Raw genomic sequence first — 17,409 nt, 5'->3', positions numbered from 1 at the left:
AGTTTTTTCTTACAAAGTCATGCCTTTTTGGACTGACAAATGGACCAGCAACATTCCAAAGGTTAATGATCCATGCATTCAAGGGGTATCTATGGAATTTCTAGAAGTTTACATGGATGATCTTTGTGTGCATTCGATCAAATGAGAAATCCATTTTGAGCACTTAAAGTGTGTCTTTGAGAAATGCCATCTATGTCGGATTTGCTTAAATCCTGACAAATGTGTATTTATGGTTAGACATGGCAAAGTTCTTGGGCATATTGTCTCAAAAAATGGTATTTCTACAAATATAGAGAAGGCGGAAGCAATTGCAGAGATGTGAAGACCGACCAATACCAAGGAAGTTCAGGTATTCATGGGACATTGCGGCTACTACCGTAGATTTATCTACATGTATGCAATCATTGCAAAACCCATTTATGGCCTTATTACTCATTTTGAATGGATGGAGGAGTGTGAAGAGTTGTTTCAAAAACTTAAACAAGCTTTGACATCATCACCGATATTGAAGACTCTAGACTGGAACGAAGCTTTCCATGTGCATGTCAATGCTTCAAATTTTTCTATTGGATACATACTAGCTCAACCGGGAGAGGGGACAATGGATTTTCCTATCTCTTATGCTAGTAGACAACTAACCCTAGCAAAAAATAACTAAACCACAACTGAAAGGGAAGACCTTGGAATGGTGTATGCAGTTAGTAAATTGCGATACTACTTTCAAGTCTCCTGCCAAATGTCATTCAACTTGGAATGTACCCAAACGTGAAATCTGCAATCTTTATCCTTCCTATTGTTGCTAAATGACATCAACAATTGGCATGTGATTGAAATACCATTTCAAGGACTCATGTATCTCATTTGAGAGATAATAAGCTGCAAGCCACCAAATATTCTTCTCTAACTAAACCCTTAAACATGTGTTTCCCTTCTTGTTAGCTCAACATCAATGTCCAACAAGTCATCAATGTAATGTTTACTCTTTTGATTCGTTGACCTTTGACAACCTGGCACTCATCAAACTTCATAAAACGAAGTTAACCTTACCATCACACTCTTCCTATGTCACCCCATAGAATCTAATCATTGACTCCTAGATTTTCAATAAGTCAAAATACACATTGTTGAACTCATTGTGGCAAAAAGATTTGTTGCCTTCCAAGGGCATGACATCCTCCACATATCAAAATCCACCTAACAAGCTTGCAACATCATTATAGGCGCATTTCTTTGCAATGCTCACACTGTAAGGTGTTGGCCCCAACCTAAATAGTCCCTTTGCCCTGTGTCCTAGCATGACAATTCTGTACAAGGCTTCGTAAGTCTTGAAACTTATTCTTGCATTGTCACATACCTCCATCATCTCTTGAGTCAGCACAATTTTCTTCAATTCACTACAATACTTCTGGCACAAAACTTTGTTAATGCTATCATTGGATAGATCATCCAATAACTCCACCAACTCCCTTTGTCTTGATGATATACTACAATAGAGTATGTCTTGTTTCTTGAGCATCGTAATCGATTTCCATGATCATTCGAGTCAACTTCCTATAGATTGAAATAAAATTAAAGTATCCTACAATAATTACAGCAAATCAAAAGCATGTATTCTTCCCCTTACTTAGTTGGATGGATACGTTTCTTTCAAAATCCACCACCTACAGATAGCATGGACATCTGTCTCTTGTGTTGCGAATCTAGAATCCAAGGGGAATGTGTGTAAGATGATCGATCCGACGTTGGTGCAGCCAAAGTGTGTTGACACTAGCAAAGGGCACAAACAATGATGTGTATGTCAACAGATGCATGGCAAAGGGCTAGAGGAGATGGGAAGAACTTGCGCAGGAAAGTGGCAGTAGAGATGTATGCTTTATGTGGTTTTCTAGTCCAAAAAAGCTCCAGATAGGGCCTGACAAGGTGGAGGATTAAGGGTGATTGAAGTGATTGTTTTTGGCACTGATTGTAGACCTTAAGGTGTTGAAGGAGCAGGTCCAGACAGCTCATCAAACCGAGCTACGGAGCCCAAGATATTGGTGTTTGAAAGTGTGTGTGTTGCAAATCCTTGCCGAACAGTACAGCTGGGGATAGGTGTCCCAAGAGGATGTCAGTGTATGGACGTGTAGGGTTCAATTTATGGAGCATACTCGTCTTTTCAGATTGTAGATCGGACCTACGCATTGCAATTTATGGCCAATTGAAGTTTTGCCGAGGGCTAGGTTGGTGCCCACACCTGACCGCATTGGGAGTCATTCCATCTGGTTTTTGGGCCTTGAAAGGGTTCAAGAAGGTGTTGTGCACTGTATGGAGCTTGCAGGAGTTGACTGCTCGTCGAACAAAACGCGGAGTGGAAAGTTGTAGTAGTTGGGGATCTCGGTGCAGTTGTCGACGAAGCGGCGACGAGACAGATGAACTTTGCTGGTTCTATCGGCCTCAGTTTGCAATCTCGAAGAATGTTGAAGTGCAGGGCAACCAGGTATTTTTTAATTCCGGGATGGTGGCTCTCGGTTAGAATTGATGGCTTGGGGTTTGAGAAGCCAAGCGGGCAATGACACTACTTGCCAGTTGTGTGTTTTTTCTCAAAATTTTGATGGATTTGGGGGCTTGGAGGGTGCAATGTTGGGAAGCTGCCACATGGGCAGGGTGAATAGACCCACACGCATCATTTGAGGGCAGGTTGACGAGGTAAAAGGCCTAAGGTGTCAGCTTCCATTAAGCATGTGAAGCAATGAGGGGAGCTCTCCTCACGAGTGGTGGCTATGGTTGCAGCCCAATGGTTGCAGGCCATGGGGCGTTGTGTGGGGTGTGTCCAGTTGCGCGTTGGGCGGTCCTCGGCGGTTTTGACCTATCAGTGGCACCCGCGAGCAGCGTGAGGTTGTTGGTGGTGATGACATGGTTTCCTTGTGGGGGTTGGTCCTGCACTCGTAAGGGCCCAACACTTTTGAGGGGGAACATGGGGTGCACCAACGGCCCCGCTTGCCTTGGAAAGTGGTTCACGTGGTTGGTAACTTGGGTCTCAAGCCAAATCAAGCCTGAAATAGCAAGGGGGGATCACATGCAAGGGCGAAAAAAAAAGTGTGGTGCTAAATTGGGGGAGGCTGTCTCACGCCCAAGGGGCCCCCTGTTAACTGAGTCGACGTCAGTGAACAAAAGCTACTAAAGACCGAAGACGTATGGATGCACATCAAGGATGAATACAAAGAAGCAGTAAAGATTGGAGTTACACATTTTTCACATTTTCGCAAAATGGTCACATATTGTAAATTCTCGATTTATTTCATGCCATTGTAAAATATTTTAATGTGTTACGTGCTCAATGGGAGTTCCAAGCTCTAAAGAACAGGTCAGTTAGTGTGCCTAGGTAGCAGATTTAGTAAGTGGTGGAGCCCTAAAGGCCTTGGGCACCCGGACATTGCATATTTTTACCCTAGGTATATAAGGTAGTGTGTAAAAGAAATTAGGGTTCTCAAGATCATTGGTTGAGAGAACTCTTTGGTGAGAGCTCTTTACGTGTGTGGCTATGGAGTCCTTGAGCTTCTCCTTGCTCATGAGACTTGATTAACACTAATCAATGATTCATTCTCTTTCACTATGCCTCTCGCATGCTTCTTATGATTGCCTATGATGCTTAGATTAAGTAGATCTTAAATAATTAGTGTTCAATCCCTCTCTAATCTTGTGTGATTGCCCTCTCTTGCTTGTGTGTACATGTAGGTTTGATTGGAGTGTGGTGCTCGATAGATCTATGTGTGTGTGCTTGCGATTAGTGTGTTGCATGATAGGATTAGTGTTGTGTGCATCTTGCAATTGTAGTGTGTGTGATTGGGTTCATTGGAGGTGAAGAGAAGTGGATGTGGAAATTGCCCTTCATTGTGGCTTAGCTCCTCCATAGGCCGAGAAGCTCACCTCATAGAGTTAACCATTCGTGTTGCCATGATTAGCTCACTAATCGTGTGAGTGTTACATGCCCTAGCCGGGTAGCTCATCCCTCCGGATTGATAATTTTATTGGTCATTGGAACTATTGCAATTATGGGACCCCCAACATTTGGCGCCGTTGCCGGGGACGATGGCCTACACTAGTGTGATTGTGGCATAATCGAATGCGTTCCCTCACTAATTTCACTTGTGTGTTTATGTTTTTGTGGATTTTGAATGTGTGTGCATGAAGCAATGTGTTCATAATTCCCTAATTTGTCACCGTATCTTTCCGAGTGTGTGTTTACACACACTAATTTCACACTAACCCCTTGCTAATTTCACTAATTTTTGCTAACTTACTAATTTTCTATGAAGGATTGGAGCATTCAACCATTCAATTGAGCTTCAATGGAAAGGTAATCAAGGTGGTATTCGCAACCTCCCTAGAATCCAAAGATGTGTAGAATTGTGTTGAGATCCCACCATGATGCAATGTAATGTTGATGCAATGCTATGTTGGATTGAAAATTTTTCGATTGTTCATTTTCATGCCATCGTAATGCCGAAATTTTTAAGATTTGGTGGCGTATGAATTTGACAAGTTTCAATTGCTAATTGGTGAATGTGCCTTGCTAATTGTATGCCTAATTGAGTTAATTGCATGCTTGGATGGTCAATTGCAAGTGTGTGTGCATTCTAATTGAGTGTGTGTATGCCCAATTTTAGATGTGTGCACTATTTTGCCCATATTTGTGCACCTAGAAATCAGTGTGTGCTTAATGATTTTTCAAGTGTGATGATTGATTTGTGTTGTGCTCAAGCCCAATTAATGATTTGTGAAATCACAATGCAATTTCGACAAAATTCACCCTTTTGTTTGCGCACCTAAAGATTGGTAAAAACTGCAAATTTTATTAGTGTATGTGTGCCTAAAAAGTGTTTAAATTACATGATTGATGTATGTAATGGTTAATTGCTATGTTTTTGTGCTCAAACAAGGATTTACACACTCCAATTGCATCAATGTTTGACTTAATTTTGTCGGTAATATTGCTAGTTTAATTGCCTAGTCTTGATTTTATTGATGAAATTGTTTGGCAATTGAATTGATGTGATTTTTGCCATTTTATTTGGCTGCACTATTCCGCTATGTGTGGAGATTTTTTTTTTAAAATGGATATTTTTGGATAAGTTTTGCAATTTGTTGATAATTTTTTGCTACTTTTTGCATTAATATTCGTCTAATTCCATAAAAATTTGACAATTTGCGATCTTTACGAGATATTTTGTGTGTGAAAATTATCTCATTATTTTATTTGCATTTGTGCCCTCCGTGGTCAAATTTTGAGTTATTTACTATTTTCGGGGCCAGGTTGATGATTTTGTCGAATTTGGCTTTTCGATAAAATCTGCTCTTTTTGGTGTGCTTTTGCATGTCAAAAATGTTCGGTTGTGATTGCAGATTATCTTTTAAGACTCCTACATTTTTTGGCGATTTTTGGGATTTTTGGGTGAATTTTAGCATTTTCGGCTAATTTTCTGCCTAATTTTGCCATTTTTAGATGTTTAGAAATTAAAAAATTAAAAAAAGACGATTTTCGGCCTTGACGCTTTGCCTTGCGGTGCATAAAAATTCTTTGCCCGTGGATATCTTTACGGTTCGTCGACATTAACATAAAAAATTAATACTTCTCTTCTTCTTCTTTCCGCTCCGTGTGAACCAATCCCACACCCTCACTCTCTCTATAATCCCCACTCTCTCTCTGTTGCGCCCGTGCTCTCTCTCTCTCTCTCTCTCTCTCTCTCTCTCTCTCTCTCTCTCTCTCTCTCTCTCTCTCTCTCTCTCTCTCTCTCTCTCTCTCTCTCTCTCTCTCTTGAGCAATGTGTCAACGCGCAGGCCATGCCCATCCCTCTCCACACTCTCTCTCCTTGTGCCCCGTAGCAGTACTCGAAAAAAAACCTAGGTATAGTGTAATCCCACCTACAAATTTTGAAAATTATCTCTAAATTTATGTTTGAAGGGTTGCCAAGTTTTTTGGGGGAAAAAAAATATTTTCGAGCAACGGCTACAAGCCGGACCTCATAAAGCCTACCTTGTCGCACTCTCTTTCTGTCTCGCTGACTGGAGCCCACGCACGCACATTAACACCACACACACGTCTTTGCTACCACCAGACCCGGAAATCAACTCTGTATAGGTCTCTCTCTCTCTCTCATGAACTACACGCCGAGGGCGCCCTGCTAACCCGCTGCCCTGCTAACGTCGTCAGTCTCTCTCTCTCTCGGTGTCACAGCACCGCTGCGCGCGCCCTGCTGGTTCACACCCTCCTTCCACGCTATGCATTCTCGAAGTCGCCGCGTCCACGTCAACGCTGTCAACGCCAGCGTGTCAGGTAAGGTGCAGGTAATAAAAACATTAAATAACTTTTGCATTATTTAATTACATTTCAATCAAAAAATCACAAAAATTTAATTTAATCACAAAAATCAATAAAAAAGAGACTAAATTTTAAAAAAATAAAATAAAAATTTACAAAAAGAATAAAAAACTCATTAAAAATCAATAAAAGGGATAAAAAAATAGAAAAACATAAAAAACTCACAAAAATTTTAATAAAAAGAGTTTTAAAAATCACCAAAAAAAAAGAAACCTCATAAAAAATTCATAGAAAAATAAAAAAAAACTCTTAGAAATTCATAAAAAATCCAAAATTGATCAAAAAAATCACCAAAAAATCAAAAATTCATAAAAACACAGATAATTCTAAAAAAACAAAAATTCACAGACAAATTCATAAAAATAGTAAAAAACTCAAAAAACTCACAAAATTTTGAAGAATTGATTGAAAAATCATAATCAATCAAAAAAAAATCATAAAGTCTTCAAAAACTTAGAAAAATTTAGAGAAAAATTATAAAAAATCAAAACTTTTCCAAAAACCATAAAAATATCAAAAAAATTAGAAAATTCAAAATTTCATAAAAATTTAAGAAAAATAAAAAGAAAATCATCGAAAGAGCCAAAAAAAACAGAACGAGGCCAAAAAGCAAAAAGCATTGTCGAAAAAAATCACACACGAGCAAATCAAAAACCAAAAAGCAAAGCCAGGTAGCACACCGCGCAAAGTGAACCAAATCAGCACAAGAATAGCTGAGACTGACCACCTCGAAGCTGTGAGGAGCAGAAACAAATTTCGTGCTCCGGTTTGAAAAGTGCAGCCACAATTAAGTCAAGAAGCTAGAAGTGAAAGTGCACCTATAAATTGGCTAGTGCAAGTAATTGCACTTCAAATTATCGTCTCGTCGGACGAACACGGGCACAACTCGCATGTGATTGCATACTAGGCTAGTATGAGCAGGAGAAATTCTGCTAATCGATACCAAAATCTATCGAGAGACAGTTTTTGTAGATTAAGCCAACATGGACTCAAATCGACCTGAGAATTCAACTACAACAGAGCAAGCTAGTAGCAATGGCAGCACAAGTACAGCTGCAACTGAGCAGATTTTACAACTATATGGCTACAATGGAGATAGAGTCTTATATGCAGATACAGAAGTCCATAGATACTTGGTGAGCAGCAAAAGCAACACAGGAGCCAAGATCCTATTGATCACTGTAAAGCCAGATTCAGAGAACTCCCAGATGTTCACAGACTTTAGTGGAGCCAGGTATTGCAAGCTCAAAGATGAAGTGCAGATAGAAGTTCAAAAAATTAACCCAAGTGTTTATCCAAAAATCTACACAAGCCGACAAAACATACAGTTGGTGCGTATGCAATCAGGGCCATTGTACATGGATTACAGTTGCAGATCTATAATCGAGAGCCAAAATTGCAAGATCCAATAAATCAACCAATAGGAGCCAGTCTAATTGGAAAACCGAGCCAAAGATGGTACAAAGGTCAAGATGGAGCAGTCCACAGCTTGATGCTCAATGTTTTAAAAGAAGATGCCAACAACTTGGTTAGCATAGAAGCAGAATCACCTGAGCTAGAGCTTGACATGGCAGAGCCAGTTGAAATACCACCAATCATGGCGTATTGCTCAGATTGTGGACGAAAAGGTGGACATTTTTTTAAGATTGTCCGAGAAATCCAGACAACTAGGACACATCAACTCTCAAGCAAAGCACATAGCAAATTGGAAATGAAAATCTCAATGTAAGTGCATTTAACTCGCCGCTTTTAATGCAACCAGATGATTCTACATCACCATTAGAAGCACCAGTAAAAGCACTGCAAGTTCAAAATCAGCATAAAGATGCACACACACCTGAAAAGCTTAAAATTGATTCTTTGAACAACAAATTCCTGCATGAATTTAGTAAAGGTGTTGAGATCTCACCAAAGGTTGAAAAGATTGTTAGGTTTGCAAATGATTTTGCATCCACTGCCACAAGTGTGCAATCATTCACGAGTCTAAGGGACACATCAAACAGAATGTTGTTAGCTTTGAATGACACGCATAATTCATATGCACACTATGTAGACCAAAAAGGAAAACTGTACAAAAAGGATCCACCAGTGTTTGAACGGCCCACACAGCAGCTCATAGAAGTGCATCCAGTGATAGATCAAAAAGAATAATTCATTTCAGAGGAAGGGATATATTATAGCCCATCCTCTCTAGAGCTGAAGGATATTACCCGAGTGAACCCAGAAATCTGTTTAGAGCCAAACTCTCCTCCATCAGAAATCAAACTTTGATGTTGTGACCAAACGAGCATATACTTTGACCAAAACAGTTGTAGATATAGACAAGAGTCTAGCATCTATGATACCTTGGGTCATGAAATCACAGAAGCTCATATCATAGGAGACTCATGGGGTAGACAATATCAGGGCAAAGATAATGCTATCTACAGCTTGACTTGGGAAATTATTTGTCATGTTTCATGGAGATACATAGGAAACTATGCAGAAGGTTTACATATGCCAAACATCAACCGTGCTACCCAAAGTGTACCTTCACAGTCCCAACAGGTGAGACTAAATCAGAGCCAACCAATTTTGAACTCTTACAATGAAATAGACTATATTGATCACCCTAGGAAGGGGGGAGCTGTAAATCCATCAAGCTTAGCTTATGTACCAGAAAATGCTACACCAATTTGAAGCCCTAGAGCCCTTAGCAAACAGACCTCTTCAAACTAGAGACCATTGAAAGATCATATGGTTGTTGGAAGTTTCCAATTGATCCAGATTTCATTAGAATCTGCAGACAAATGCTTATATGAAGATCATCAAGGATAGAAGTTGCAGTTGATCTCCAAAAGTCAAAGTCAAAATTCAAAAAATCCATTAGTGTTCAAACAGTTACTTGTGACCAAGCTCACATATGCATATCAAGATGGACATGGTAACAAATATCAGCAAGATCATGACCTTGTACAAACCCATATGGATGGTACGACTGAAGTCACAAACTATCTGAAGATGATGCAAAGCCTCAAGCTGTCAAAACAGGTGACAAAAAATTCAAAATCAATAAAAGCTAAAGCCCAGAAAGCTACACAAAGGTCACCACCAAAATCTCCTCCGAAAAGACAAATTCTGCCAGAAAGTATAGTGGATCTATTAAGATCAAAGGTTACTCAGATGTAGGTAGACAATGCTCAACAATTGCAAAAAAGGTACAATCTTACCGTTTATGTATGATTTATGATTTATTTTGGTGAGTTGATTTCAAGTACTAGATGTCCATAAACTCATGTGAGGGTATATGGTTAATCAACCCGAACCGCACATGCAGATATGAATAAAGCTTCTTTCTTTTTGTGTTACTGTTTGTTGTGTGATTATCATATGGGCAAAGTGATGTGATGGAGTGTTAGTCTATATTATGGATCTAAGCTGGATGCCTTGGTTTGAGGTCAAACACTTTCATTTGCATATTATGCAAGCTCCCAAAAATTAAAAAAAGTTGTTTTTTGCATATGTGTAAAGTTATGGTTTATGGTCGACCTAAGGGTCCAAGCTGTTTTGCATAATGTTTATGGTGATGGAATGAATCATATGATCTATGGAACCTTATGGATAGATGTGGATGCCTCATGTGCATGGTTATGATTGCTTTCCACCTTTCTAGGTAGAAATGGGAAGTGCAGATATGATGCATCAACTTTGCATGTGATATTGTCAAAATTGGATTTTTATATCATGTTTAGTTGTTGGTAGGACTTATTTTATGCATGATAAACTCGTCTCTTAAGAGCCATGTGTGTGGACTCCGATTGACTGTAGTGGATATGTGAAACTCCAAGTGTGGGAGTTGGTTCACTTTGAATATGGTTTGTGGATAAGGGTTGAAATCCCTAATTGATTATGGTTGTGATGTATGGTGGAATCTAGTGTGGCTCTTGGTTTTGTTTTGGATATTGTTATGCAGCCAAATTTTTGCAGCCATGTTATGTTCTAAGTGGTTTTGCAGGATTGGTTGTGCCTCGCTCAAGTTGGGTAGAGCTCACCCCTGTGATGTGATTGGATTATGGTTTTGGTTTAGATCATGAAGTGATCTGGATGGTTTATGGTAGACGTGTAAGGGTAGAGGCCCTATATAGTCTAACTACTTGGGAAATATTGTTTGTGCATATGGAAGGTGCTATTGCGATTGGACTCACATGTTATGTTTCTCATGACAGCGTCGATACAAGACTAGGATCACCTACATCACTTAGCCTTAGATAAAGGGTCGTTGACCTAGGGCTTTTCTGGATTGGAGGTCTTGCCTAGGTCTACTTCTTTTTGTTAGGCTCATCTACACAGTTACTGCGTCGAGGGTTGAACGACCTACATGAATAACGCGTCGGGGATTTTGCCTTGGCTTTGTCTAAACACCCTAGGTTGGGCATCAAAGAGGCATGGCACCTAAATTGGTATGGATGGTGTTAATACCCTACCACCTACTAGTATTTGGGATCCTTTTAGAGCTTGGGTTCATGGAGAGAGGTGAAGCGGCCTCAGTTATGTCTGGCTCAAGTAGGTTGGAGGTGTTCTGGCTCTCTCCCGGTGAAGTGAAATTCTGTCTGTCCGTGTAGAGTGAAAGTGGACAGTTCGATCCATACATAGGGTTTGGTGCTCTGCTAGTTATTTTTTCATATTCTTTTGATGTTATGGTATACCCAGATTTTTGTCATTGCATTAATATATGGTTGCATGTTTCATTTAGATGGGGCATTTATCGACTCTTGTTGTCATTCTCTTGTGTCTTTTTCACCCTCCACCATGGTCTAAACTCCATGCTTGGTCAGGTGTTGAGAACTCCTCCCATATGCAAACACTTTCACAACTCTGATGTATATTGAAAATCATATAAAGTTGTAAATTGTATATATTGTGCATAGACCCATGGGGAGGGGTATCTCTCAAAGATAAAGAACATATGTGAGTCACTTGCATCGATTGGTGCTACAATTGATGATGATAATAAAGTAGAAGTATGTCTGCGCATTTAAGTCCTGAGTACAAACAATTTAAACTAGCATCCATCTTCGAGAGAACATTCCCTCGTTTACAGATTTGATGTTCTTATTGATTGTGGAACAGAAGGAACTTGAGGAAGACTCCTCTACACACGGTGGAAACAATTCTAAACAAGTCCTTTTCAACAATATAGGAAGAGGAAGAGGATGTGGTACACGTCATGGAGACGAGACTGGGGAAGAGGAAACCACCAAGCACAATAGCAAAACAACAATCATGGTGAAAACACAAGTGGTGGCCGAGGAAACTTTTGAGGCAGGGGGAGTTTAAGAGGTCGTGGAAATGTGCAATGCACATAATGCAAGTCAAGACAAAAATGTAGTATGTTGGGGATGCGGAAGACATGGTCACTTTGAACGTGACTGTCCAGATAGGAGACAACAAAACAATTATGCAACCACTAGCAGGAATGTAGATGAGCCCGAGAGGCTATTTGTGGTGTAGCATATCTGAATACTTTGTCTACAAATGTGGCAAAATCCAGTGATAGTGTCTGGTATGTGGATTTTGGTGCATCGAATCACATGACCAGTCATGGTGAATGGTTTAAGGAAATGCAAACTTCACAAAGTCCTAGTTATGTAGAAATTGGGGATGATACTGCACGTCCTATTATGCATACAAGAAATGTGTCATTGTCTAGACAGATGATAAAGTGAAGTACCTGGTTAATGTACTCTCTCTCTCTCTCTCTCTCTCTCTCTCTCTCTCTCTCTCTCTCTCTCTCTCTCTCTCTCTCTCTCTCTCTCATGCTTCTCCATCTCCAACTCCAACTAAGAGCAATGGGATACTCCATTATCTCTGTGTGCATCAACAATTCTCTCTCTAACACACTCATGAGCAACCATTTGAACTCAAAGGAGACTAGCCAATATTCCCTCCCTTTCTTCCCTCCACAACATCATCTAAATCTCATATTTTTTAGTACCTCTGTCATAGCCAACATCCCCTACTTGTAGCTATCACGATTACACCTTCTCTCTCTAATTTTCTTGATCAAGCTAACTCTAAATGTCATTCAATCGCCTTCCTTTCAAGACATTATTACTAGCACGCCAAGAAGGTATTGTCTAAATGTTGATTTTGAGCAAAAGCGACTTGGCACATCCAATCCCAATGTTGCATATCATCTATAGGTGATTGGGTGCAAAGCAATTAATCTATGGGTTGCATATCAGCTACGGGTGATTGGATGCAAAGAAATCAATTTATGGGTTGGTGGTCATATTTATCACCACCATTTTGGAATGTCACTGAGCTATTGCTTTTTATAGGTGATAGAAGAGATGGCCTGTGTGGCTATTGCAAGAGATTTTATTCAACTTTCTTCAATGAAATGGAAGCAAGAATGCAACCTTTTGCTACAAGAGAAGTATGTAAAGGACATTCAACAAGTCAGAGAGAAAACCAATGTAGGATCAAGGTGGGTGCATAATAGTGGCATTCATGGTGTGTGTGTGTGTGTGTGTGTGTGTGTGTGTGTGTGTGTGTGTGTGTGTGTGTGTGTGTGTGTGTGTGTGTGTGCATGCGTGCGTGTGCGTGTGTGTGTGTGTGTGTGTGCACATACTTAGAGAGAGAGAGAGAGAGAGAGAGAGAGAGAGAGGGAGAGAGATGACCTCATGGGTGACTTCATCAGATAGTACATCAAATGATCTCATGGGTGACTTTATTAGATAGTACATCATCCATTGTGTCAACAATCCTAGGTGGAAAGTGGCCACATGGGATACACATGCCCAATGTCATGTAGGCATCTTAGTAAACTAGAGAAGATTCACACAAAGAAGCATAGGCATATGCCAAAGCCCACAAACCCCAACAACCCTGCCCTTGGGTTTTGGGCTACAACAAATGGCACAATACAACCCGTAATACTCCAATCCAGAAGCAAAATAATATAAGGTCCCCAATCCAAGAGACTCACTCAAATCCAGGAGCTAAAGAACATCTCCAATCTAGGACACCACTACAAGTTTCTAATCTTGCTCTTCCTGACTTGCATGGTCCAAAACCACTTCCAGGTGCCCTATTCCCTGCTTGCATTCTTCTTGCACTTGGAGTCTTCACAGAGGGTATGCCAAACTCCTCATCCAAACTCTTCTCAGAACCACAACTATCACCATCATCATAACCAACACTCAAACTTGACAACTTAAGGGCATCATCAATGTCTTCCTTTCCTTTCCTTAATACATTTGAAGAATTTGTAGGACTCACTCTTTCATCTAACATGCGGCTCCATGGATTCTCACCATGACTTGCAGTAGAGGACCCTTGTGCCCCACTCAAAACTTGTGACTGTGCACCTGTATTTTTTGCAGCCACATTCTCTCTTACATCAGCCCCCAAATCATCTTTTACATCAGCAATCAACTTGCCATTTCATCAAAAACGACATCCTCGCTTACCCTCACTTTACCCATGATAGGATTGTAACATTTGTACCCTTTCTACTCAAGGGAATAGCCAACAAACACACATTTTGCTGCTTTTGGATCAAGCTTACTTCTTAGCTCATTTGGCACATTCACATAAGCAATACATCCAAACACTTTAAAATCTGATACATCCTATTTTTCACCACTAAACATGCCTCATTGTTACTGGGATGAGGCTATTGCTACAGGCTTCATATCATGTATTGGAGTAGTAGGAGTCATGTTTGTAATGTAGACACCTATAGCCATCTCTTTAGTCTACATCATTTTTAGTCTTTGCAAATTTACATGACCAATATGTTTGTGCCAAATCTCTATATCTAGAACAACACCTGCACCTCGTGCAACATCAAACCATTCACTTCAGGCACATCTACATCCAAAGTAAACATTCTACTCACTTTCTTTCCTTGCGCAACCAGCCGTCCATCCTTCTTTTGCTCTTTGACAAAGAGACCATCGGAGTTAAACCTGACCTTTAAACACTGCTCAACCATTTGCCCAATAGAAACTAGGTTCTTTGTAATGTTGGTACATGAGAGAGAGAGAGAGAGAGAGAGAGAGAGAGAGTAAAGGAAGAGAGAGTGGGAGAGAGTAAGTAAATCTGCAACCTTGGAGGATCTCCACTATTTATCAAAAGTAGGCAGCAAAGAATGTCCCTTCAATGATTGGGAGAGGGAAGTGACGAGAGAGAGAGAGAGAGAGAGAGAGAGAGAGAGAGAGAGAGAGAGAGAGAGAGAGAGAGAGATAGATTGCTCACTTTTATAGAGAGAATGCAGTGAGAGAATGTGACAATCCTACTTTTTTGACAAGGGGAGGGTTGAAAAGTGCTTCCTTCTATGACCTCAAAATGAGAGAGAGAGTGTGTGGTTTCAATGTAAGAGAGAGAGGATAGGGGTGGAAAAAAGACATTTTAAAATTCAAAAATATGTATTATAAAACTCAGTTATCCACCTCTCTTTTTGGTTAAAATATTCTATTTTCAAAAACAAATATAAAAATGGCATTTTTTTAAAGTCCATCATAGGCCTTTTTGCCCACTCTTTTAGGCTTGGTCAAATTTGGCTCAAGCTTTAAACCTTTTTTTTTTTTGGCAAACGTCACAATTGTGAGTAGATTATACTATCATAACCACAAGTTTCTTTCATGCTCGTGATGAGCCATGACGGCTTCAAGGGGTCCTAGTCACATTGATTGATTGGGGAGCCACTCCATGACAAGGGATGAGCCCACACCTTTACCCAAACAAGCCACTCATTAAGGAGGTACCAAATGACAAGGGATGAGCCCACACCTTCATTCCTACAAGTCGTATTATGATGCCCAAGGCCCTCTTCCACTCATCACAGTTACTCTGTTTTCCAATGGCAATGATCTCCTCTCTACTTTCTTGGCTTATCTCGGTGAACTTAGCAGTTTTCTTGGTGTAGGCTCAAAAATTTAACAGTTTGTTGCCTTCCAAATGTGTTTGAAATAACCATATCACACAATTTGTGTTACGATAAGTAGTGCTTGGCTCTTGAATGCCTTCCCTCCCAAGAAGAGATTGTTTTTAAAAAATCCTATTTTAAAAGTCTTTTGACCATTTGAAAACCTTCCCTATCATGCCGCATATCACCAAGCATTCCTTAAACAAGTGAGAGAGGTCTTTGCTAACTGTTTTTCATTGCAAACATTTGTCTAGACCAATTCCCCTGGTGAGAACCTTCACCCTAGTTGACAAGCCTTCCGATTAAATCTCCCAAATAAACCTTCCATATAAAGACCTTCATCCCATGTGGCAATTTTGGGTGCCATATGTTCTTCACGATTGTATTACATCTCATCTCTAGCCAATGCTTGTCCCACTGCTTGTTAAAAGCAGAGAGAACCAATCCTTTGAATACATAAGTGTTTAGTACACTTCCTTAGTTTGAGGTTTAAGGAAATTTTTGCTCTTCAGCCATTGCCATGCTTTCCACTCAAACTTGGATGCACAGCATGGCAAACACCATATGCTAAGCCGTTAGGGCTCTATTGATCAGTAATCTTTCAATGCCATTAAGGTTAATATGGAGAGCCAATTGGTCCGTTCCTTTCCAACTACCACTGTTGTAATCCCAAAGCTAGCCTAGATGTTTAATGCCTTTATTATTAATCTTCCTGGAAACTTCCCTCCAAAAAGGGGTCAAAAGGATGCTTCCAGTCTTCGAGATCCAAGGGGACCAGTGAGTTATGAAATTGTGGAAATACCTTGACACCTCTCCCCATTCCAAGATCTTGTTTGTTACCTTCTTCATGACCCATAGGAATATTTGCTTCTAGGTCATGTCTACCCCCAGAGGGGCTCCCAGGTGCCGAAAAACCTTCCCTTTCAACACAATCTCCCCTGTCCACATAGACGGATCAAATGAGTCCTTCTCGGAGAGAGAGAGAGAGAGAGAGAGAGAGAGAGAGAGAGAGAGAGAGAGAGAGAGAGAGAGAGAGAGAGAGAGAGAGAGAGAGAGAGAGAGAGAGAGAGAGAGAGAGAGATCAATCTTGATTTTTCAATACTACACTTTGACCTTAACGCTAAGGCATACGTTTGCACAATTTCTAAAGCCTTCGGGATGACGTGAGGGCACGCAGGAAGAGCAAGGAGTTGTACGCAAATAACTTAGCCAGAAGTTGGTTGTTGCTAGGTAGAGTTAGCCCTTGAATCTCTCCTTTAGCAGCACTGTCTTTGAATAATGTTACTAGAGGATGGCATCCAATGGAAAACATTAGAGGGGCAAGTGGGAAAACCTGTTTAATTGATCTTTTGACCTCAAAAGCACCCACAATTATCTCATTGAAAAGGCCTGATGGCACAGAGGGTGTTGACTAGCCAACACATCTGCAACCCAAATCCTAGTCAGTTCATGACATCTTTAATCAAGGACCATGTGATCCTTTCATATGCCTCATCAAGATCCAATTGCATCTAGAGACACTCTTGCTTTGTAGTAGCAACATATTCAATGTCGACCATTACTGTCAGAATGTTATCATAAATTGACCTTCCCTTAATAAATCCATGCTGGTGAGGTGAGAGGACTTTGTCTAGGAGGGGAGAGAGCCTAAGGGCTATGGATTTGTCAATAATTTTATAGGCAATTTACATCATTGTCATGGGTCTCCAATGCTTTAGATGGGAGCAGCATACTTATTTGGGGTAGGCTTAATGAGGCCCCTTTTAATGCTCAAGTCCAAGTCTCCATCAAGCAGGGCTTGGTTACCCATATACGTGATTGGAGACTTAAGACTATCCCGGCATTCCTTGAAAAACATAGTTGGCAATCCATCCCAACCTGCAGACCTCTCATTGCCTAAAGCTTGTAGTGCAAGAGAGCATTCATCCCCATCTGTGAGTGGGTGGATCAATCCTTGATTTCTTTTGACATTGAGGGCCCTAAAGAAGTGAGCATGGTTGGCCTCCTTTGGTTGGAGAAAGGTTTCTCTAGATAAGATCTTGGCCTTCCTTACATCCGCAAGTTGGTGGTCAATTAAGTCATTTTAGCATCTAGCCATCTTTTATGCTCGGTCTTTGACACAGGCCCTTCCTTTTCT

This window comes from Adiantum capillus-veneris, chromosome 12 (assembly GCF_014529385.1).
Source record: "Adiantum capillus-veneris isolate H3 chromosome 12, ASM1452938v2, whole genome shotgun sequence".
Taxonomy (NCBI): domain Eukaryota; kingdom Viridiplantae; phylum Streptophyta; class Polypodiopsida; order Polypodiales; family Pteridaceae; genus Adiantum; species Adiantum capillus-veneris.
Note: the sequence above shows the minus strand (reverse complement) of the source record.